This window comes from Ambystoma mexicanum, chromosome 8, assembly GCF_040938575.1.
Source record: "Ambystoma mexicanum isolate Mex_15411 chromosome 8, UKY_AmexF1_1, whole genome shotgun sequence".
NCBI lineage: Eukaryota > Metazoa > Chordata > Amphibia > Caudata > Ambystomatidae > Ambystoma > Ambystoma mexicanum.
In genome coordinates this window covers 326,906,925-326,930,086 of record NC_090929.1, presented here as the reverse complement: position 1 = coordinate 326,930,086, position 23,162 = coordinate 326,906,925, and the positions used below count along the sequence as shown (strand labels likewise).

At 46.8% G+C, this 23,162-nt stretch overlaps 1 protein-coding gene across 2 annotated transcripts in view; it reads right to left on the bottom strand.

The window, feature by feature from the left end:
* Positions 1-22,870, bottom strand: part of TRUB2 (TruB pseudouridine synthase family member 2) — a 273,827-nt gene extending 250,957 nt beyond the window's left edge. Inside the window, exon 1 of one of the 2 annotated variants that reach the window (XM_069609748.1) lies at positions 22,769-22,870. The gene's annotated coding sequence lies outside the window, so the exon portion shown is untranslated. The remainder of the gene's footprint in view (positions 1-22,768) is intronic. The other variant, XM_069609749.1, reaches the window with a different exon arrangement.
* Between the last annotated feature and the right edge of the window lie 292 nt (positions 22,871-23,162).

The following is a 23,162-nucleotide window of genomic DNA, read 5'->3' as shown; positions in this document are numbered from 1 at the left end:
ACCAAAAATACATTAATGATCTATTCATTTACACAATGTTATAATATAATTTGCAAGAGGTACTAGCATTCGAGAATTAAGCGCAACGGCGCGTGCCCCAACCTGGTCTTAGGCTTTGAGATTATACGTTTTGCACAACCCTAAATATGGGCCGTAACACCCCATTAACTATCATTTCAAAACATATATGGGAATCTAAAATATAACTAAGCATTATCGGTAAATATGTAAATAGTACCTAGAGTTTTTAATAGAATCAAAGGGAAGAACTTCCCTAAAAGATGGCCGCTGTATTTGCACTAATCGCACCAGTTAACTCAAAGGAAGGACTTAAGCAGCTACCGTTGCCCGAGCAACATCTGAATGCTCTTTAGTACTAACCTTGCTGAAACGCGAGCTGCAACATTGAGCCAACGTGAGGGACGCCGAAGCGTGCGACACACAGGTAAGGGACTGTAGATGTAATCAGATCAACTTAGATCACGTAGAGCGAAACTAGGAATCTAAATTATAAACCCACCGCACTCGCCACAATGACTATATATAGCCATAGGGACATGCAATGGCACATGTGTGAAATGTGTTGTACTTGAATCAAAGAGGAAAGATAAGGGCTTTAAAATGGGCGATTCCCAGAAACATAAATAAAGGGAACAAAGGATGGGCACATCCACAGCGGATATTCTATAAAACGAACAGCATAAACAAAAAATGAACTGAAGTAATGGTACCATGAAAGATATGGCAATAGACTAAAAGTAATGATGGGAATATATTATGTGCATATATTATTAATGGAACCCAATTGAGAAAAGAAGACTTTTCTAATTAAAAAAGAATACAAGATGAATGTAGAATCTAATTGAACAATCCGGTAACATCAAATATGAGAAATTGAATGCAATATTCGATACTTACCCGCAGGGATCGGACCCTTTAAATTGGTACACATACGACGACGACGATTATTATTGTGACAACGCAGCAAAGGTAACGTGGAACACTAACTTTATACACTACCATATAAGAATAATATGGTTCACTGTTCTTTTATTATTTACATTGTGGTAACCTGACCTTGTTTATTTGTTGTTTGTCTTTTGTCCATTGTGCCATCTTTCTCAAAAACTCTCCAAATTACCCGACAATCTGACCCTTCTCCAACCCCGAATCTCTGTGTTTTATTATTTTGGTGTCTTATTATTTTGGTGCTTTTTGGCTTTGATTTTGTGAATTCTGCAATCTCCAATGCTTGCTTTTTGTGGTATTTTTTTCCTTTCAATTTTTTTGAATACTATTATTTTTACTTATTTATCCCAATGTTGTACATATGATACTATGATAGTAACACTAGCCCTGATTTGAGAAAGGCTTCCAGTGGCCGAAACACGTGTCATCACTATAGGGTATGGAATAAAAACTTGAGTAACGCAATCACAAGAGTCTGGCGCAGTTCCTATACTCTGAGTTTGTGGATTAAATGTTATTTGCAAGGTGGTTGAGCTGACTCCTTCCCACCTAACTCAGTTTAGACGCAACAGAATATATGGACTTGTTTGGATACAAAAGCAATAGGATCAATAACACCAAGTGTCGCCTGACAGACTAGCCTCTCAAAAGGAGTTCAAGTGGTTATGTACTGTTCTCAATATGGACATGCATTTGTTTGTTTTTTCCAGTAATAGTGCAGTCTGTTAATTGTGCATAGGATGTACATGCAATCTCCTTTGTCAGTGTGCATTCTGGGCATTTTACATAGAACCTGTCACTTGCTTTAGAAATGATTCCAATAGGATTTTCTTTTCTATCTCTTTTCTATCTCCTAACATCAAATGGCACTTACAAAAAAAGGATAGGACGCTCAACAGCCGAGTCCTTCTTTTCAAAGACATGTATGAAGGGAGAGAACAGTTTGCTCCATCTCTAGCATACGCAGTCGCCATTCATATATCGCAAGGTGTAACCCTAGATCAAGCATTGATTGATATTAGCAGCACAGTTTTTAATGAAGTCATGAGTTACCTAGCACTATCATGTCTATGTAGAGTCAATGCTGACATTCCTTGCATTGTAGAATACAAAATACTATGTGCACTCTACACACCCCATCTGGAAATGTATCCTGTTCCTCAAAAACACAACCTTTGTAAACGAAAACTCATGCCAGCAGAACACACAGAATATCCCAATAGTACCACCAACAAAAACTGAAATCAGCTCATAACTACCAAAAAGAAAAAGGATGTACTGAAAAGTCAAATGCATACCCACCTCCTCAAACAAAGGCCACTATCCCTACAAACAAACCTCATGGACTTCCATCAAATGACTCAGACACATAACTGTCTGGTCCATTCGAATTTTCCAATACAACTGGTGTAAATTGCTATGCAAACGTAGCAAACAATGTTCTATTCCAATTGCCACCAACTCTTGAAAACATTTTCTTAAACAGCGCAGACCAGTTGTGTTTGCAAATGTTAGTCCTTCACAGAAATGCAACAAACAATCCCGACAGTGTTTCTGGAATAAGACAGGAATTGGACTACTCTGCAGGAATGGCGAGATTCACTCTAAACACCCAAGAAGATCCACAAGCATTTCTAAAGTACTTACTTCAAGTTCTGGAAAGCAAAAACATGATCTAGATTTCATACAAGTGGAAACATAAATGCACTCTCTGCAAACATGCAGTGCAGGAGACCAAGTCCCTAAAAAGCGCTTTGTGTATGTATCCATACCTAACTGTGAATCCATTCCATTTCAACAGCTGGTACAAAATGCAAACCATGGCATATTATGTACTACTTGCAGTTCCGATAAACGTTCCACTTTATAAATACAATCACATAGCCAACACGTAATAATAATGCTTTTACGATACAATGCAGATGGAACCAAAAACAACTGCAAGCTTACTAGCTTCACACAAGGACAAGTATCACTTGGCAAGAAACCCTTTACAACAGTAGGCATAATCTACCACACAGGCACCACAACCAGTGCAGGTCACTATTCTGCATACATTAAAAAGAAATGTGCATGGTTTGAATGCAATGATACGTCCATTACTCTGAAACAAAGATTAATAGCAAATCTTGCAATGCCTACTTAATATTCCTGAAACTAAAATGTACTCACTAATCTACAAAAGTAGAATAACTTACTGCTGAATACCCACATACTAATTAAAAAGAGAAGTCCTATGAGACCAACCACAGATAGACTAAGGCAACAGCTGTCAAACAATACCCATGCCAACATCCAAAATGGGCAAATAAATGAACTACACCCATAGTGCTTAAAAAAAATAAAAAATAAAAAAAATATTAAAAAAGGAGGACATGGGGGGCGTGGCTTGAGGCGCTGGCAATGCAGACGCCTCGTTAGGAGCTCCGTGGGACGCCCGGGTTTCAGCCTTTAAATGCCTGCATTATACGCCCGATTCCGGAACAGAAACATCCCGACGGGAAGCGGAACCTCCCCTGGTGCAGCCATCTAAAAGCAGAACGAAATCGGAGAGGCTTCCCACCTGAAAAACGTAACTCTGTAGACAGCGCCGGGGGCCGAGTCCCCAGAGCCAAAATGGCGGCCTCCTGACAGCGTTGGGCCGGGGGTGGAGGAACTGATCCCTGCATTGCGCCCTTGCACGAGCATTCCCCCCCCACCCCCGACCCCAGCAGCGTGCAGCCCCTGTGCCTGCGCCCACTCGCCGGCTGCCGGAAAGACCCTCCAGGGACAAGCGACTGCAGGCCCGCCAGGTAATCGGCCTGGGCAGTACCGCAGAATCCCGAAGCACAGAGGAGTGCGGCAACAGCGGATCCAGAGCAGGGGCCTCAGAAAGGCAGGAGGCCCCCACTACACCAGCTCGATCTAGGCCCCCCCAAATGAGTCTGGAGCAGAGGGGTTGAGTGGTGGGGGGGCCCCAGGACACACCAAGGGAGCTGCAGGCCCCCGCAACAGCTGGTCCTTGGAGGTGCGAAAGGTGGCCGCCAGGCTGGGGGAGCTGTGTGGGAGGTGCCTGGGCCTCTGAGTTCCACTCTGCGGCCCCGCTCAGCACCGCTTCCCCCTCAGGACACCAGCAGAGGGGTGGCCCCGATGTCCACTCCACCCCACTGTGGAAGTCTCTGGGGCGACGCCAGTGAGGGGCTAACAAGGTGGTACTCACCCCCAGGCTCTGCAGCAGCGGGAAGCCACGGGGATGCCTCCAGCCACCCGCCTTCAGCCCCAACAACACTCCGCCATGAACCCACAGGCAGTGTCGGCCCCCCTCACCAACAGCACAACCCCACCAGCAGATCCTTCCGGGCTGGCCCTGGGGAGGGTGAGGAGACCGGTAGCCCATACGCCTACCAACACAGGCCCAGCTGGGGCACTTTCATTGTCAGCGCAACATCACACCTCTTGGCCTGGGGTAGTCCCGCGGATCCGAACATTGGCCTGGAGAGATCCAGGGCTGCCCCCCCGACCTCCATCTGCCCATTGAACGCCCCTTCGCCTCGGTCCCCGGAGACCCAACGGACCGCCCTGGGGGCTCCCACCTATATATACACAGCAGAGGGCCAGAGGGCCACCGCGCCAGTCCTATCTAGCTATCTCGACCATTCTTCTGAAACCAGCGGACCCCTGCCACCACAGGCAATGCTGAAGGACCCGCCTGAGTAGCGCTCCCGGCACTAATTGGGAAGCCTGAAGATCAGCAAAGAACCGGCAGCCCGAACAGGTTCGGCAGAACTGCGGCACAGACCCCACCCTTTGTAGTGAACCGCAGCAAACACTAGCCTGTGGAGCGCTGAGGAGGGCTGCGTAGCTGGCCAAGAGCCCCTACCAGCGATAATTCGACAGGCGGCACTGTCTAGGCAGGGCCTCCCCCGAGATGCTCTGGGAGGATCTACACAGCCAGCTGGAGCACAAAGGGGGCCTCACCTGAAACTGCCCTCTCCTCTCAACGATAGACTGTGGTCATAACTCACCCAGGCTGACAGCGACCGAGGCACCAGATAAGCAGAAGGGCCCGAAGATGGCAGACAGACAACTTGCTCCACCTGAGGGAGAAATCTAAACAGCCGGACCCCCCCCCCCGACCCAGCCTCCCTCACCCACAAGGACCCCAGGACAATGGGTTACAAAAGATGACATTCAGTGCCTCCTCGCCGACATCAAAGTCAAATTCCGCAACTGCATGGCAGAAGTCACAAATAGACGGACTGGACAACCGCGTTGAGGAGGTGGAACATAGGGTCAGGGACACAGAAGACCAGGTCCTGGAACACTCAGATCAGATTGTGGAGCTGCAACAGAAAATTCTGACTCTAGAGGATAATGGGGAATCTATGCAGCGCAAACAGGAGGACCTGGAAAACAGGACCCGCAGAAACATCTGCAACAAAGGGGTCCCCGCCTCGATCCCGGACCAGGCCCTTCCTGCCTCCATCGGAGATCTCTTCCAGACTCCCGGACTGCGATAAGTCGCTACTCCTACTCGATCGCACTCAGATTGCGAGGCCGCAGGAACGCCCCATCGGCGGCTAGCCCTGAAGTAATCACCAGAGTCCATTTTTTCTCGACAAAACAGGAGATCATGACAGCGAGCCAATCGGAAGGCAACCTGACATACCAGGGAGCCGCCCTACAGCTGTTCCAGGACCTGGCCGCTCCCACAGTCCAGCGGTGGAGAGCCCTTCGACCTCCAACAACCTTTTTGCAGGAACGGAAAATCAAATATCGGTGGCTCTACCCGGCCTCGCTTCGGGTTCTCTTGAGGGCCAAATGAGGGTAATCCATGCCCTGGAGGAGGCAGGCAGCATTATGGGGTGCGAGCCCTCGACACCCGAGGAAGACACATCTACCTCCCCGACAGATAAACCACGCAGCTCAACACCAAAGCCCCAGCATAGCCGCTGGATTAAAGTTCCAAAAGGAGGGAAAACTCCCGCCGCACACGACCAGTAACTAAACCTTCAGCTCTCCATGCTGGAACCTGCACTCTTGGCACCCGGGCGTCCCATGCAATGCCCAGCCGAGTGGATGGACAGTCACTCCGGCCCGAGGCCCGTATGGGCCAGATTGGTTAATCTTAGTTCCTTCCTTTCTTTTAGTTGGGCTGGGTTCTCCCTCAGCCCCCTTGGTTACTGGTTACTGGGGCCCGGTTGGCCCTAAATTGGACAAAGTTAAAACTCGGTTGCAGCTGATTCGTGCCGACATCAGTCCCCCAGGGGACCTCCCTGAGCACAGGATTACTCACTACCCACTTGAACCCTAGTGGCGCCCCGCCGGCCTCACCTCCGGCGCATACCAAACTCTGCTACATTTCACTAAACGTCGGGGGCCTGAACTCTCCCACAAAACTTAAGTCCATCCTCCAACGCCTGCAGGACCTTCAGGCCTCAGTAGGGTTCCTTCAGGAGACCCAACCCTTAGCAGAGGACTTCACCAGACTGCGATGCCGAGCATAACCAACACAATACCTTGCCGCTGGCCACAGCAAAAAAGGCGGCACAGCGATTCTGTTAGCAAAAGGTATCCCCTTTAAAAAGAGACAGAGACCCTGCGCAGCTCAGATGGCAGATTTGTGGCGATTAAAGGAGATCTCTATGGGCAGCTCCACACGCTGAACGCGGTCTACGCACGAAACGACGGCCAGGCGGCCTTCTACACTACCCTGGAATCCACTCTTCTCACCTTCCTCGAAGGACAGGTGGTCCTGGGCGGGGAATTCAATGGGGTACCCAACCCCTCACTGGACAGATCGGGCCCCCCGTCCAACAAGGAATTCAGGTTGGCTTTGGGCCTCTGTCACTTGTTCAGGACACTGGGCGTGGTACCACCTGGAGGGTCCTTCACCCAGACACCGTGGACTACTCTTTCTTCTCCCACGTCCACCGCTCCTCATCCCGAATTGATCTTATTTTGGCTAGCCCGCAGTGTCTGCAGTTCACAGACGATGTGGAAATCGGTGCAAGGGTACCGTCAGACCACACCCCAATCCTCCTTACTGCAAGGGTCTTTGACCCGGATCCTCCAGAGCGACGTAGATGGTCCCTACATGAACCAATGCTGCATGACATGGCGGTGTGCGATGCCATAGCCAAGGTGGTCAGCAATTACTTTAAAGAAAACACCACCGACCTCACCTCTACAGCAACAAGATGGGAAGCCATGAAGGCCGTAATCAGAGGGGAACTGAAAGCTCAGGCTGCCGCATATACGAGGAGGCGAACCATGAACAGAAACCAACTAGAGAAGGACATGAGGAAGGCAGACACGGCCCTAAAAAAGACGTGGTCACCCAAAGCCACCAAGATGGTCAGACTAGCTCGAACGAAGCTGGAAGCCCATTACGCCGAGGACACAGCCCAGACCTTGCTCCAGACCAAACAGAGCTACTACGTGAATGGCAACAAAGCTAATAAATACCTGGTGAACAAACTAGCCAAAACCCACCGACAGAACCACATTACCGCACTGAGGGACCCGAAAGGTAGAACCCCATCGTGAAGGGGCGAAACTACAGGTGGCAGCAGCCCATCTAACCGACACCAAGACCTCAGCCCCCCGCCCACAGACCCTCCAGGAGCAGTACATAGCAGACCCCCGGCTCCCACACATCTCAGAAGCGAACAGAGCCGCCCTGGAAGCCCCAATTATATCCAAAGAGGTGGAGGAAGTACTCAAAAATCTGAAACCCAGGGCCCCAGGCCCAGACGGCTTCCCATCCAGGTTCTACAAACTCTTCCGCCCATGTTGCTACACCCAATGACGGAGCCATTTAACTCTTTTTGGAACTCTGGCACTATCGCGCCCTCTATGCAAGAGTCCACCACAATCCTGCTATTGAAACCCGGCAAGGACCCAAAGGAGTGCCCTTCGTATTGGCCGATATCTCTGCTCAATGTGGACGCTAACACATACTCAAAGGTACTGGGGAACAGGTTGGGGCAAATCCTTCCAACTATCATAGAACAGGACCAGGCAGGGTTTATCAGAGGGAGAAGAACCATGGACAACATCCGCCGGGCGCTTAATCTAATCGAAATCGCGACCCAAGAGCATCAGGGCTTGGAGGTCTTGGACTTTGGACACCACCAAGGCATTCAACAGGGTGAACTGGAACTTCATGCGCCTCACCATGGAGGCGTTCCGGTTTGGCCCGATATTCCAGAAAATGGTGATAGCAAACTACAAAGCCCCAAGAAGATCACTCCGCCTAAATCAGAAGACCTTACCCCCCGATCCGGCTTTCGTGCGGGACGAGACAAGGCTGCCCGCTCTCCCCGCTGATCTTTGCTATGGTCATGGAGCCCTTCGCCCAAAGGACGCGAGCCAACGAGAACATCACTGGGCTAGAGATAAACGGCGAACAATTCAAGATCTCCCTATATGCCGACGGTGTGCTGATCTCCATCACCAACTGTCAATCCTCCTGGCCCGCTACCCTAACTGAGCTAGAGGCGTTTGAAAGAGTGGCTGGATTCCAGGTGAACTACTCCAAATCAGAGGCACTGAGCGTCAACCCGAGCGCTTCCCTCGTAGCCAGCCTCCAGGCACTCTGCCCGCTAGCATGGAGCACCTCCTCAACTGCCTACCTGGGAGTACCCCTCACAGCAGATCCAAAACAGCTCTACACTGCCAACTTTCCCCCACTCCTCAAGGAATTGGAGGAAGACCTCCGATGTTGGGACAACCAAGAGATCTCGCTACTGGGACGGGTCACAGCATGTAAAATGGTCCCGCATAGAGCAATTCAGATTCCAGCCGCAACCACACACCCTGCTATGTATCCCAGGGCCTTACCAAAGCCATGGACCGCAGATGCTATCAGCCACCAAAGCAACTCTTGAGGCATGGGCATGTCGGAGGAGGAAGGTGCCCAGGGACCAGAGCCCGCTCTCCCTGGTCATATGGAACCCCGACTTCAGGACAGGAATGTAGGCAGCTCGCTTCAGCCGATGGACCAAAGGAGGCCTCCGAACCCTCTCCCAACTCTACGAGGACAACAACACACTCCGCTTTGAGGAATGCAAAGCCCGCTTTCAGCTGACAGAAGGAGAGAGGTTCACATACATCCAACTCCGCCACATGGATCTCGCAGCCCGCGGTCTGTCGGGGAGCCACCCGGGACCTCCACCCTCTTCAACTGGCAACAGAGGAAAGCACAGGCCGAGGTCAGATTACCAAACTGTACCGCCTCCTCCAGGAGGAGTACATGCTAAGAGTTAGACCGCCATACGTGTCTGGTTGGGAAGCGGACCTGAGACACACCATAGAAGATCGGACATGGGTTGAGATATGGTCCAGGATCAACTCGACGTCCAGATGCGTTACAAACAAGGAATGCACCCTGAAGCTCCTTCACCGCTGGTATTATTCCCCAGTTTGCATGCACCATTGCACGAGACACTGCATCGAGCGGGGATCCTTTTTCCACATGTGGTGGGGATGCCCGATAGTACAGACCTTATGGAGGGAAATCCTGCAGATCGCGGAAGACATCACCCAACGCAAACTGCCGATGGACCCGAAGGTGGAGTGGCGAGCCCAGACTGCTACCCCAAAACAGGCCGATCTGCCAAACTGCTCACACACCTACTGCTAGCAGCTAAAATTACAGTGGCACGGAAGTGGAAAGCTCAGGAGGGTCCTCTTCTGGCACTCTGGTGGATAAAGTTTGGGAGATCCTGGTGGCGGACAAAGTCACAGCGGCGAAGGAAGGGGCTCTCCATCGCTTCACCGACTGCTGGGCACCAGTATTGGACGACCACTCGCGATTCCTGACGCTAACATTTCAATCCCGATTGGTAGCAAACTTTTTTGGGCCCCCAAAACCCTGGCGGGTCACCTGCCCATCAGAGCACCACAGTCTAAAGGGATGGCGGAGGTGGGACCAATGGGAGGGGGGGGGCAAGCTGCATGCATACTAACTATAAAGGGAGTCACAATGACTCATGGAATGCATAGTTAACGCTGTAACCGAAATAAATAAAGTTGTTCAAAAAAAAAAAAAAAAGAAAGGCGGACACTACTGAAAAATGTAAATGTACCATCAAAAACGAATGTGCTTGAAAACATAACCTGCAAAACTGGAAAACTGGAAACAGTTAGAATACGCCAACAGGTATCTAACTGCCCCCACAATTCTGCAATATTACTTAGAAAATTGCATCAACAACCAAAAACAAAGGAATTCTGCTAACAAGAACAAACAGATAAAACAGTTAGAATACTCAACTGGTATCTAACTTCAACCATACAAATAGCAATTCCAAAATGAAAATCACCTCAACTATTCCTATAAATAGTGGTCATGTCACTAAACCAAACTATGCAATGTAATAACAATTAAACGTACATGGGTTTTTTTTGTTTTTTTTTTAATCCTGCATGGATTTTTTTTCCCACCGAACCAATGAATATGCTAAAAAAAAGTCTCATTGGCCTGCAGTACGCCATGATGACGGCGAACATTGGACACGGCCGGTGGTTGGCTGGGGGGAAGCATGCTGTGCGTCAAAGGTTTTTGGAAATTGCACCATTGTTTATCGGAGGATAGTGTTGTGGTGTGTGTGGCAAGGCTCAAAGCCATTGTGTGCATGGCTGGGCCTCTTGTACATAGCAGTGTGCGCACTAAAATTATTAATATCTGGCTCCGCTCCGGCATCCCATTTCCTTGTTCGCTGCGCGGTCAAAATATTGATTGCACTTCAGTGTGCAGTGATGGGATGTGTGTGAAAAGTGTTCTATGACGGTGGTATGTTGTATCGGAGGACAATGCGCCAGTGAAAGGGACTGAAAAACATAGTGTACGGAATCTGGTGGTGGGAAAAAGGGATGGAAAGTGTGCAGAAGTGAGAAATGCTTCATGTGATATATCTCATTAGAAGAAGACGGTGGTGTGCCAGCGGTATCGTGCATGTTCCGCCAATGCGCTGATACCTCAACAGGCAACAATATTGTGTGGTCATTGCAGGCAGCCTTCGTTATGGCATGCGAGCTGCAGCAGCGATGTCTTTCTGTGATGAGTGGTGGCAGGCACATTTGCAGAAGGGGAATGCATTCCACGAGACATGAGGATTTAAACATAGCGTATACTATGGTGTGGTGTGTGAGGTAAGTCCGTAGCCCCTTCGATGCATGGCTGCAACCCTAGCACAGAAAAGTATGTCCACTGGTTGAAAAGGTATGTCCACTGGTTGAAAAGTGGTGCCACATTGTTGCTTATTGTGTGTGGTTTGGCTGCAGTGCACACAATGTTGGTTGCATGGGTGTGGTGATTGGTAGAACAACGTACAGTTGTCAGTGTATTGGTGGAGATGGTACAGTGACCAGTCGTGCAGTGTGTCCACTGGGTGCACTAACGGAATAGTGTACATATGGAAGAGGTCACGGTGCAACTGGTTCTTAAATGTGCTTGCGTAGTGTACATTGCTCAGAATAGTAAGTGTTGCAGTGCACTACGCACCATTGGTTCTATGCATGTACAAGAGTGTTGGGAGCAGGCTCAATGTTGTGAAGATTGTCTTGTTTGTGATGTGTTTCTGCATTACAGCAAGTGGAACACGTGTCCTTGCCTCCCTGCTTTATGGTGCAGGGGTTGGGTGGAAGTGCTGGTGCATATGCTCAGGGCCATCTTAAGAACTTTGGGGGCCCGGCGCACGGACACCTCTGGGGCCCCCTTACAACAGACAGGTATTCATGGATATAGAATATCTAGTGTGCCGCACCCCATATCACAACAACAACCCATAGCTTGATATGCTGCATCACAGAGATCAAAATAAGCATGGTAAACTCCCATTCAGATACCTTACCCTCTTCATTCTTGTTGTAATCAGAGTGATACACAAGTAGCATGTCAAGGGTAACATTAGCAGTCTACAACGAGGGTACTTGCTTTCAAGCATAGGTACAGAAAACATTTCATCAATAGCAGCCACTTGGAAGGTAACTGCAGGACACAGATCTTATGACAAAAGTACACATAATCCAGAATAGCCAAACGACTCAGATTAGCTGCCTCAGAGACAGCAAAAGTGCTCAAGCATGGATGCAGGCGACCAAGGGAAGCAAGGATAAAACTACACATACCATAGCATAGAGTGTGGATGACGATTTGAAGATACCAGGAAGGTGCCTGTATTCAGACAGACTGAAAATAGAAGTGGGACTTGTTTTTCAAGCAGTGTTGCCATCCGAGAACAAAGAAACAGGTGGCTGTGGCGTGTAACATATCAATGCGCACTATTATAGCGAAAGCAACTACATATATAGCCAGTGAAACCATGGGTGAGTCTTTTTTAAAGATCATACCCTGATAAGGAAATCACTCTGAAGAGCTGACAATTTTGAAAGGTTTAGGGACTTGCAATTTTGACAGGTGAGGAAATACAAGATTAAATGAGATACCCAGGATCACACATTCATTAAGAGCTGAAGCTGGGATTCGTACCTACTCTGTAATTTCTGCTCTTTCCCAATTTATTTTCTAGTTTTTACCTTAAACTAAAATAAACCCATTTTACAGAAAGGACTTGGAAAATATGAAAATCACATAACCCAATATAAACAATTTACAAAACCAAACGTTATAGAAACATATTATGCAAAATGGGAATGATTCTAGCTTCATTGTCTCCATCATCATAGAAAGTATATAAATACCAGCATACTAATGGATGAGATCTTAGAAGATTTCAGATAGGTTTCTCTTTTGTATTGTAAAGCTTTAAATACACCCCAAACACAGGCATGTGTATTTAAAAACGGGCAGACAAACCTTTGAATTGTACAAAAAAGCAAACCGTTTTCTTTTCACATAAGCAGACCTTAAAATATGCTTGTAAGAAGCCTGCACTATCTGGTCTGCTCTCTTCTGTCTAGAACTCCTTCCACTCAAATGGCCTATATGATAGGAAAGATCAGGTAATTGGCCAAACAATGCCACCAGTATATGAGAACCAAACCTTTTCATAAAAGGCAGTACAGTACGTGATATAAGATTTGTCCAGGATCACTGTATCGTCTGCTGGTAAAGCCAGGATCCAAGCATGAGCGCTTTGGTTTCACAGTCTGGAATTTGGATACATAAACACCTCTAACACTTTATTGTAATCAATGGAGGTGCCTACCCAGGTTTTACAACTCCTCATCTAAACAAACCAATTTCTAGACCTTCACCATACTGACACTATGTTAGGTTATATAGCAACTGCTATCTAGTACAGGTACATTGGTGATGACAACACCTGGAGTGCTATATAACAAAGTACATATACATGCAGGCTTAACAACTTCATACATTCGAAACGCTGAGTCGGCCTTGCTGGAATGTGGTATTGTAATCTTGCATATGTATGCAGATCTCTGCAATGAGTGCGTAACACTGAGCGATCCTCTGAACCATCAGGGCACTCACATTTATCAATATGTATTTCAACTTTGGCTATTGCACATGATCAATTTAATCCCCACAGAAAGGTGAGAATGCTACAGGTGTTGTGCTACGCAAACTATGTATACCACAGTGAACATAGCATTACAGGAAGAAAAGATCAGAAAAAAAATGTGCTCGTCAACAACAGACAGAAAATAGGTTTAGCCATAGCAGCACACCATAGAAAATCCTGATGTGTAATGTGTAATACTTAATTTTGTTGACCTGGGGAAACTGTTTTTTAAAAAAAAATAAGGCTTCTTGGGGCCCCTCGATGGTGGGGGCCCGGGGCAAGTGCCCCTTTTGCCCCCCCATAAAGACGTCTCTGCGTATGTTGCCTTTGTGATTTCTGGCACATGTCTACATGGTCGCCTGCATGGCTCTGTTATGTTGTGGTGAGTTTGGCCAAGGCCTAGACTGTTGGGAGCATGGCCTATGGCCTTCGGCCATGCACCCAACAGCCTAGGCCTTCATCACAGCCACCACAACATAATGCAGCGATGCAGTTGTCACTCTGCATGCATTTGAAGTTGGTGAGAAGCACACAATGGTTGTGGAGGACATTGTGCACTTGGTAGAACAGAAGTGAGCTGCTATGCGTTCATTAGCATATGGTGTTCATCATTGCCCCTGTTGCACAATAGGGAGCCACATGCCACCGTTTGCGTTTGCTATGGTTAAGCACTTGTAAGACCCTTGCTTGAGAAAGTGTTTGAACACATTGCGCCATGAAATTAGCATCAGAAAGTTGCAATATGGACAACGTACACATCCACTCACATACCGTTCAGCACAGGCAACACAATGTCATGGAGCCATGCATGTAAAGAAGTGGCCAGGGTGAAAGTTGGCAGGCACAATTGCAGATGGGGAGTGCATTACACATGACATGAGGAGTAAAACATGGGTTGTACTAGGGTGTGCAGTGTGTGGTGAGGCCCTAGTCGTCAGTGATGGTAGAGCAATGGCAGAAAGTGCGTACAGTGAAGACCACATGAAACTTGAAAGGTACACTGCAGTACGGTGTGTTGCATGTGTTAAGCCCATAGCCCTTTCGATGAATGGGTGGCCACCTTGCACCACCAGATATGTGCCCTGGGGTGAAGTAGGTTTTACATTGTTGCCTTCAGTGTGCGGTTTGTGATCATTGCATAAAATGTTGCTTTCATGGTTGTGGTGGGGATTGGTTGCAATTCTTACACTGTGTAGTACATGCCTGGACGTGATGGAGTGACGACTCCTCTAGTGTGTCCTGTAGGTACAGTGGTGAAGTAGTGGATCCTTAGAAGTGGCTAGGGGTGACCTGCATGTACCAGGCCACTTGTTCACCTGCATGACTTATGTTGCGCTGGGTGTGGCCAAGGCCTACACTGTTGGGTGTATGGAAAAAGACCATAGGCCAGGCACTGAAGAGCCTAGGCCTGCACCATAGCACGCCACCATAACACAGACATCCAGTTTTAAGTATGCATGTCTCTGATGGTGGAAATATTCAAAAAATGGTTCTGCAGGACCTTGTAGACGTGGTAGAACAGCGCACAAGTGACTCGATATGTGTCCAGTACCATATGGTGTACATTATGCCACCACCTTGGACATTAGGGAGGCACATGGCGCTTTTTGCGTTTTGCATGAGCTGCCCTTTGCACCAACCATCCTATGTTACTTTTGCGTAATGTGGTATGTGGCAAATGTTCCCCTTCATGAGGCCATTATGTTGTGCTGGGTGTGGGTAAGGCCTAGACTATTGGGTATATGGCCAAAGGCCATAGGCCGTTGGCCATACACCCAAGAGCCTATCCCTTGACGACATCCAGCACACCATACTGCAGCCATGCACAGTTGCCTCTGCATCTCTCCAAGGATGGTGACCTTTGAATAATGGGTGCGGAGAGCATTTTACACTTGGTGGAACAACAAAGTGAGGTGCTATGCATTCACAAGCACATGCTGTAGGTCATTGGACGTGTTGCACATTAGGGAGCCATATGTTAGCATTTCGGTTTGCTATGGGATGGCCTTTACAAGACCTTTGCTTGAGGTAGTGTGTTAACATATTGCACCATGAAAGGAAGTCATCAGCATCAGAAATTTGCAATATGGACAATGTACAGAGCCACTGACATACAATTCAGTACAGCCAACGCAACATCATGGAGCCATGCATGCAAAGATGTGGCCAGGGTGAAAGGTGGCAGGCGCAATTGCAGATGGGGAATGCATTACACATGACATGAGGAGCACAACGTGGGGTGCACTAGGGTGTGCTGTGTGTGGTGGAGGCCTAGCGTCTTGGATGCATGGCTGGAAGCCTTACCGAACAGCTGTGTGGGTTGCTTGCAACTTCTCCTCAGATTGTTGCATTTCGTGTGTGGTTTGCGAGTTGTACCTGCATTGTTGATTCCATGGGTGTGCTCATTGTTCGCACATGGTACATTTTCCAGTGGATGGCAGGAGCTTATGGAGTGACAGTTCTGCAGTGTGTCTAATGAGTGCTGTGGTGAGAAAGTGTGTGTGTACCAGTGCATAGGGTTCAACTGCATAGTATATGCGCTTGAGTAGTGTGCATTGCGCAGATTACTATCTACTGTACTGCACTTTGAAGTTGAGTTGGTGGAGTGCTGGGAGGAAAGAAAACGATGGCTACCTGCAGTTCGTGGTGCTGGGTACCGCTCTGGGTGAATGTGGATGCTGAAAGCGTGCATCGGTTTGGAGAGCTGTTACCTGGAGGTGCTTTCACATGACACAAGACAAGTACTGTGAGTGTGTAAAGGTACGTCTGCAGTGCAGTGCAGAAATAATAGTGTTCGATGCAGAGGTCTTGGATGTGAATGCTACATATGTGTACGACTATTGAATACTACCTAATGCGGGAGTGTTGCATATACAATAGTGGAAATGGAAGAAGGAGTGCCTGTGCTTTACTGGGGTGTGGCCCTCACTGTAGCTGGGAAGGCGCACGCACTACAATGTGCCCTTCTGAGCATGGTACCGATGCAGTGAGGTTGACAGATGGGACATACGCAGAAAACATGTTGTGGGTGATACCTTTCTGCAAGATCTGCACAGGTATGCCATGGAAAGAGGCTTTGATACTAACTTTCAGTTGGAAGGAGTGGAGGCTTTTTGGGGCACAGTGTACGAGTGGGGTTTCGGTGCCATGGGTCTCCTTTGTACATGTGTGGCCTCTGTCGGTACTGTGGATGTTGTGGTCGTGCATTATGGAGCACTTCATTTGAGGTACATGTCATGATCACGTTTGCTCCGTCACCGCAAGAAGTTGATGACAGCAGTGATGCAGATTTTTCCCACTGCCAAGGTGGATTTTCTCCTCCATACCACCAAGAGGTGCATGGGACCACGCCAGTGTAATTTGCCCACAGCCAGAGGCCGGGAGGTGTTTCATAAACAGAAGCATGTGTGACTTTATGTGCAGTGCTGGGATGTTCTGCACTGACTATGACAGCATTAACAAGCAGGATTTGCAGTGGTTCCAAGGAAATGGCATTTGTTTGACCTCCATTGGCAATGCTGTTTTGTTTGCCACTCTGCACGCAGTGTTGCAGACAATCCTGTAGAACTATAAGAGAGGCGTTGACATTCAGTCCGTACAAATGTCGGGAGGAGAAAAATAGAAACTCATCCAAAAAGATAATTAAAAAAAAAAAATGTATGCAAGCACGTACATAACAAAAACAGGACAAATAAATAAAACCTTTTGTTTTCTGAGACAGTACTACAGACCCAAACCACTACCATGTTTTACACTTACCCCCCAATGCCCCCTTCATCTCCCTCCCTAGCACAAAAACTCAGCGGATTACGTGGTACTTTCACGCTTCCATGTGCCACATCCAGCCATTTTCTGTATGGGAGCCATGGAATGGAAAATGTAGAGCGAAAGACACTGCTCTATAAGGTTGGTGGGTCTGGTGTGTACGCAAACACTGTGCCAGAAGGTCTCTTTGCACCAAGAAGTGCAGAAGGCTGTGGTGGAAGTGTGCATGTGCAGGGTAAGGGGCAATCATCCTGCGTGCATGCAAGAACTGTATGCATTTATTTGCAGTTAGTAACATGAAAGCTGTGATGCGTGTGCCTGATATTTTTTGAAAAGTGTGCAGGAAGTGGGGTACTGCGGAAAACAAAAAACAACTTTGCAGTGTACACAGTAAGTGGCAGGCATCCTACTCTTGTGCATGCATTGTGTGTATGATATCATATGATGCGCAATTGTATGCTATGGCATTCGTAATGCACCTACACACACGTCTAGCAAAGCGCAATGTGGCAAGGGAGGGGAAACAGAGGGGAGACAGAGAAGACAACCCTACTAGGCCAGGTGTGACTTAGATCGGCCAAGTGCATGGGTGGAGGGAAAGTACAGTACATGGGAAGAAGAACAAATGACAATAAGTAAAAATACGGGCCAATTGTGCCAAGTGCATGGATAAGTGCACACAACAGGTGGTGGATGCACTGTTAGGCATACAGAAAATAGTGCTCGAGTGAGGGGTTTGCTAGAAAGCCAGTGCAGGGGTTCGCCTGACAGGGGGAGGCGACATGGGCCCGACATCATAGAGTGGCCAGGTAAACAGTGCAGAATCAGTTTACGTCAGGCAGTTAGCCGGGGAGAGGAGCAGAAACAGCAAACGCTAAGATAAAGGCTTTGAGGTGCTACCGGAACCGGCAATTGTTCCCGTCAAGTGTCACAGAGGCAGAGAGGCTGTTGCAGAGGGAGGCCCCGGCGAAAAAGCAAATCTACCACCAACTGTTTTTTTACAGAAGCGCCTGACCCTGAAGGAGTTGGAGGCGGATGAGAGAAGAGCTTGCCCACGCAGATATATAGGGAGTTAGAGTTGAAGGTATTGAGGTCCCAGGGCCCAGGAGGCCATCTGCATAATGCAGAGTCTTCTCACTTTATTCCTCGCAGCCACTGCAAGCTATTGGTGACATTTCAGTGCAGGAGAGATACCATCCCAAGTCGCACACTCCTCGTCTGGATGCGTTCCAGAGGGCAAAGAGTAGAAGGGGGCAGATTTAAAAAGAACCTGTTGCAAAAGTGCAGCCTAGACAGAAGTACAGCTGTGCAGACAGTGATCTTTTGGAAAGTTGCGTTCGCTTGGTGCGATACGCTCAATGCTGCTATTGGTGGAATTTTTTTATGATTTATGTAGGAGGTGAGTTAGTGGGGAAAACATTTTGTAGCATAGCGTACATAGCGTAGCTTCAGAGCAGGTATTGAGTCCGCACTCATTCGTTCCAGCCAGAGGATGTGATGGGACTTTACGATTAGTGCTAGAGAACATGTAGTGTCTGCTGCTTTTCATCAGGGTGTTGTTTCTGTGTCTGCAGCCATTAAACAGCCACCGTACCTGCAGTTTTTATCCACAGAAGGGTGATTAGACCAGGATAACGTACTGGTCCAACAGCTACCAGCGACCATTCAGAAGGGACTATGACACCGAATCCTCATACACAGACAATTCCCTAACTATCGATTTATAACCATCAATTAAACCAGGTGTCACATGGTCATTATGTTCGTGGAACACCAGAGCAAATTCTCATCTGTTCACCCACCCCTCACCCGAACTTGATAACCATCAAATTATTTGTTTGCAAGAAACTTGGCTCACCACAACGCCTTGCTGTGAGGGATTCCTCGCCTTCCTTAATCCAGCAATAGGGAAAACCCAAGGTAGACCTGCATCGGGACTCCTTACCCTGATCAAAATCAACCAACATTGGACTGTACTTAATACTCAAAACATCAACTCTTGGACAAAAATCACAACAATAAGAATTCCGGTGATGGCCCAGGATAAACCATCTTCCAACAAAGACGGGAGCGTGATTGCAATACTAAACCTCTACTGGAAACTTGGCGGCCATTGCCAACAAAACGTTTATTGATGGAGTATTCTTATCAATTGATATACTAATCGCCAATCATCCGGCAATATCTGTGGAGACTTAAATATTCACCTGTAAACCCAAGAAGGTTTAGATTTAATCCGAGCAAATTTGTCCATACAAGCCAGAAGGTGGATGAAAGAAATTACTACTCGCAACCTCATTTTACTAGAGCATGCTACAGACAATTCGAACAAAATCATCCCAACTTGGTCTAGAGGAAAATCAAGTGCTATAATTGATTACATCTTTCTATCGGCACATTTGCACGAATTAATCTCGAAAGTACAAACGTTGCTATCAGATAAAAGCAACCATAATCAATTAACTATACATGGATGCGGCCTATCTCAACAACTCAATACAAGAACGCAATATTCGCTTGTAACCAATACAACAACCAGATTACTCATTCCTCAGCAAGCGATGTCTGCATTCCCAAAGGCCTTTCAAAAATCTGCTCTAAAAGAAGTGGGCAAACTTAACTACCAACAGAACCTGATACCCTTCCAAAAAGTCGAGTCTCACAACATCCCTGAAACAACATCGGCACACATATAACGAAGAAACAGCCAAAAGGAAAAAAACTTTTAAGAAAGTCACTATGCCAACTGAACAGCAGAACACAGAGAAACAGCAAAGAAACTGAAGCAACAGTACTCGAACTGGAGAAAATCCCAACAAAAAATCCTACAACAGCTGGACGCTGAAAACATCATGAAGACATACAAGTCCCACAATACGAGAGAACTGTGGAATCTACTAAATGACAACTCTCAAATTCAACATAAATTGACGTCCAATGTCTCTCAAAAAACCTGGACTCTTCACTTTTCAAACATGTACAAAGCTCGGCCAGTGCAAGCAGCTGACAAAAGTTCTCTCATTAAAACAAACTGGCAAGTAAATGCAGATCACGAGGACTTCATGTTGATGATTAAAAAATTAAACGCCTCAAGAGCACCCGGGCCTGATGGCACCTCCAATGCAGTCATCAAAGAAGACCCTTTCACGTGGGCAACGTTTATGTGCAATCTTCTATGTCTGATTAATACCCTCAACCAGATTCCAACTTCCCGGAGGACCGCGATAATCATTCCTATACACAAGCAAGGAGCTCGAGATGACCCAGCAAATTTTCTCCCCATCGCTCTACTTGATCCTCTTGGAAAACTGTTTGCATCAATCCTCCTAAAGTACTTGACCACCTGGGCAACAGACACTGGAAGATTTTCTGCCAGACAAACGGGCTTCACTTCAAATGTCGGAACCAACATCAATGTGATACTGCTCAATTTAATCAAACATTGGGCCATCAAAAACCATACCAACGTACACACGGCCTTTATTGACTTACACATGGCATTTGATGCCATATCAAGAGAAAAACTCTGGATCAAACCGAAAGCATGGAAATGCCCAACAGACATCCTAAAACCTATTAAACTATTATATTCTAAAACATCAATCAAGGTCAGACTATCGAAAGAAGTTGCAAATACAGAATCCATCGACACCCATAATGGCCTCAAAACAAGGATGCCCACTTGCTGCAACCCTATACAATCTTTTCACGGCTGACATCGAGGAACACATATTCAGCACTGCAACGAACCCACCAAAGATAAAACTCCATCCCAGTTCCCATCAGGTTATACGCTGATGATATTATCCTTCTCGATAAGACCCCGTCAGGACTGCAAACAAGTTTGACTTCATTAAGCAGATACATGAACACAAACAAATTGTCCATTAACATTGCAAAAACCAAATCAATGGCCTTAACCAAGATTCCATTCAAAAAAGAAAAACAAGCTACTTTTATCCTGGATGGGACACACCTAGAAACTGTCACCACCTTTAAATATCTTGGTATCCCAATAAATCAGTCCAAAACAGAAGAACAATGGCTAGATAAAATCGAACAGAAATTACAAGCATTATCGAGACAGGGGTGTCTTATACACCACAAATACAGGAAATTCTCTTTCAAGCCTATCATTGCGTACTACAGGCAAAAAATCATCCCCATCATCACCTATGGGACAGAGGCAATGCTCAATGCAAGTACCATCAATTGGACAAAATATGAGGCAATCATTTGGCGCAAAATGTTACACCTACAATCGTCATACTCAATGCCAAGAATAAGATATAAGATGGCAACCCAATCATTAGAATCGATTGTACTCTGGAAGCGACTGGACATATTCCGGAAAAGAATAACTGATCATAAAACCCCAGCCACACAAATCCTGAGGCTCCAACCAAACTCATTTAACAACACAGTGCTCCAAGATTGGAAACAGAAGCTCCAACAAGACATGGCCAACGAGGACAGCTCGGAGGAACTTTTAACGCTTCGCCCACAACATGCAAAAACCAATATCGTGCACAACGACTGGATAAGAAAAATTCAAACCAAAAACACCTATCAACACAATCTTCAATGTATCACAGATATTCGACCAGTTCACGAACTACCAAAATATCTCTCAATCTTTCCAGATCCCAACATCATATCAACGTTCCTGAGAATTCGACTAAACATGATACCCACAAGATCAAATCTCACCATTGCCAGACAGATACCTTTCGTGGATCAATACTGCCGATTCTGCAAGGTTCAAACCATACCTGAAACCCTATATCACCTTGAAATGGAATGCCAGTCACTTTTTGCTCAACGGGAACAATATGGGGGCTTCTTCAAACTCTCAGCGCAGCAAATGGGAACAGAGGAAAGATGGTCCACGCTACTGAGCGGTCAAAAGAACAAATACACTTACACAATCGCTTTATTTCTTCAATCAATTCTTGAACTTAACAAATGGAGGCAATGAGTCCTCATAACCTTCGAAATCTTCTAAAGTCTCTCTATAAATGGAAAAGTTTACAATTAAACTACAACATTTTAAAAGAATTTGTTTTTAAAAAAGTACTGGATTTGCAACTATTAGCCCTGGGGAATCATTACTTTCAGAGTAGGCACTGGAACTGGAGACAGTAGCACGTCTGCAATCATTAGCTGGAGCAGCCAGATTATATATATATACATATATATATAAATAAAATCACTTACACCAGACCACGGTCTGTGTAGTAGCTGCACAGCAGTTACTGCGTCTGCGACCATGAGCTTCAGAGCAGCTACTGTGTCTATAATGCCAACAACATGCTGCCCTGTGTAATTTCAAGACCAGATGTTTAGAAAGTCACGTACTTACAATTTTTAATTTCAACGTGATGAGTACAATACGACGAATTGCAGCTTCAGTTGGAGCCTCTTACAACGTGCATTTCCACAGGTTGCAGAAGGGATCCTCTTACCAATATAACAACAAGGGGGCGAGATCGAACTGAGTTATTGGACGCTAAAAGAAATGCATATACAATTCATTACAAGAGCTGGATCGCATCACTCACCTGATGCTGTCTGCAAACTGAAAAGAAGCTTTTAGTAAAGGGAGTGGAGTGTCTAGTTTCCGTCCATGCACAGCAGTAACAGCTACTTCCTATTAGAGGAACGGTCCTACAATATGTCTTCATCACGTGATTGTCACGTTACGTACCTCGCCGCCTTAGTCGTCTTCATCTTGTTCTAAGCGGGAAGGGTAAGTGCCCCGTGCCTGAGAGCTGGTACATGGTGGGACACACCCGCTGCACATTGGGATTGCTACCACGTCATTAGGAAGATTTCTAGCTGGTTCAATAGCAATTGACAACGCCGATTTCCAGCAAACCAGGAATTTCATGGGGATTTGTAGAATGTGGGTATGGTAACTGGTCTCCAGGAATCAAATTAAGGTAGGGGAGACCA